The sequence below is a fragment of the Scylla paramamosain genome, chromosome 15 (genome assembly GCF_035594125.1).
Source record: "Scylla paramamosain isolate STU-SP2022 chromosome 15, ASM3559412v1, whole genome shotgun sequence".
Lineage (NCBI taxonomy): Eukaryota > Metazoa > Arthropoda > Malacostraca > Decapoda > Portunidae > Scylla > Scylla paramamosain.
The window spans coordinates 21,558,512-21,561,011 of record NC_087165.1 but is presented as its reverse complement, the minus strand read 5'-3'; positions in this window follow the sequence as shown (position 1 = coordinate 21,561,011).

Genomic DNA, 2,500 nt, shown 5'->3' with positions numbered 1-2,500 from the left:
ATGGTGGTGGTGATGGTGGTGGTCACTGGTGTTGTGTGTAGAAGGTGAAGCCTTTTGAAGCCTTCCTTGTTCCCTCTTCTCCTCTCCCTCGTTTTTTGTCAATTTCCCTCCCTTCCTTCTTCTTACCTTCCACATCCCCCCTTCCCCTCCCTTCTTGTCATCTGCCCTCCCTTTCCCTTCCTCTCGACATCCCCCTTCCCCTTCCTTCTTGTCTTCTCCCCTCCCTTCTTGTTATCTCCCCTCCCTTCATCATACCTTGTCTCTGTTTCTCCCCGTCTCCACTTCCCAGTCCTCTCATCTTCCTTCTCTGTTCCTCTTCCCGTCTTCTCCAACTCCTCCTTCTTTTTCTAACTAATTTTTCATCATTCACTAGTCATCTCGTCTAATTTTACAGTTTATCATCCTCTCTTTTCACCTTCTCATTCATCCTTCTTTAATCATCTCCATCAATTTCTATATCTCATCCAAACACAATTTTCTTCTACTTGTTAATCCATCGTTCTTTTACAGTCATCTTCATCTCTACCTCTTTTTCCCTACACCCATCATCACCTCCTCCTCCTCCTCCTCCTCCTCCTCCTCCTCCTCCTCCTCGTCCTCCTCCTCCTCCTCCATCGTCTCCTGGCGGGGTGTGACAGAACCAGCGAGGGGGAACGAAGGAAGGATGAGGTGGCAGGACGAAGGAAAAAAAGTGTGGAATTATGAACACGTAAAAAGAGGAGAGAAAGGAGAGAGAGAGAAAATAAAAAATGTGAGGGGACGGACGAGAGAGAGAGAAAGAGAGGGGGGAATGTGGATGAAAAAGTGAGAACAGAATAGAAGAAAGAAAGAAAGGAGAAATGTAAGATATGAAGAGAGGAGGAGGGAAGGAAGAAGGGAAGAGATGCGTGACGAGAAGGAGAGGAAGAAAAACGGAGAGAGAGAGAGAGAATATAAATAAATAAGAGATCGATATAAAGATGAGGAAGGGGGATGATGAGGTGGCACTGGTGGGGTGGGGTGCCTAAGAAGTGCCAGTCTGGGTGGTGCCTCGTGTGCCCGCCATGGGGTGAAGGCTGGTGCTAATGTCACACAACACACGTGCGGGCTGCAGTAGTCAGTGCCACAAGGTAAGAAACAGAATAGAATCGTGTATTTTTGTAGTGTTTCCCCCTCAATGTGGAAATACTGTGATCTGGTGAAAATCTGATCTCAGGAAAGAAAAACGGAGAGAAAACGGAGAAAGAAAACGATGAACAGTGGATGTGGGAAATAGAAGCTTGCTAGATTTTTGACCACGATCATTCACACGTATACTGGGTTGGTGTATGTGTTCATTCACTCATTCGTTACCAAGATATACATACTTACGTACATATTAATACATGTATATATTATAATCATGTTTTGTTCATGGAGGACAGACAGTACGTGTTGATTTATTGAAGATGTACTAATTCTCTCTCTCTCTCTCTCTCTCTCTCTCTCTCTCTCTCTCTCTCTCTCTCTCTCTCTCTCTCTCTCTCTCTCTCTCTCTCTCTCTCTCTCTCTCTCTCTCCTTTTTATGGTGTAACAGTAGCAAGTAGTTTTTTTCTAAGTCCCTTTGTCCCTTTGTGGTGGCCCTACACACACACACACACACACACACACACACACACACACACACACACACACACACACACACACACACACACACACACACACACACACACACACACACACACACACACACACACACACACACACACACACACACACACATTTTTCCTATCATTTTTCTCTTCCCATACCTCTCTCTCTCTCTCTCTCTCTCTCTCTCTCTCTCTCTCTCTCTCTCTCTCTCTCTCTCTCTCTGCGGTATTTCTTTATGAATATTCTATTATGTATCGATATTCATACATTTTCAATATAATTACTCGTGTTGTATGTGGCCATTCATAACGGTGTATGCGTGTGTGTACGTATGCGTGTGTGTACGTATGCGTGAATATATGTATGTATTTATATACCCAGTTAAGTAGGTTTCGAAATGTGTACATATGTATATTTGTGTGTGTGTGTGTGTGTGTGTGTGTGTGTGTGTGTGTGTGTGTGTGTGTGTGTGTGTGTGTGTGTGTGATGAAGTTATTGATCATGCCAAACACTGAACCTAAAGACAGGCGTATGTACACCACCACCACCATCACCACCACCACCACCACCACCACCACCACCACCGCCACCATAAAATCTTCTCTTACGATTCTTTTCCTCATCATTTTTATTTTCAATTTTCTGGTGATTTCCTCACTCAGCTATGTCTGCGAGTCACTGTACTGTTTTTCCTGTTACCTTTCTTCACCTCTTCCTCCTTCTTTTCGTGTGTATTCTTTTCTCTTCCTCCTTCTTTTCGTGTGTATTCGATTTTGCATTGAGAGAGAGAGAGAGAGAGAGAGAGAGAGAGAGAGAGAGAGAGAGAGAGAGAGAGAGAGAGAGAGAGAGAAAGTATAAAACACGTAACCAAATTAAAAAAAAATATTTA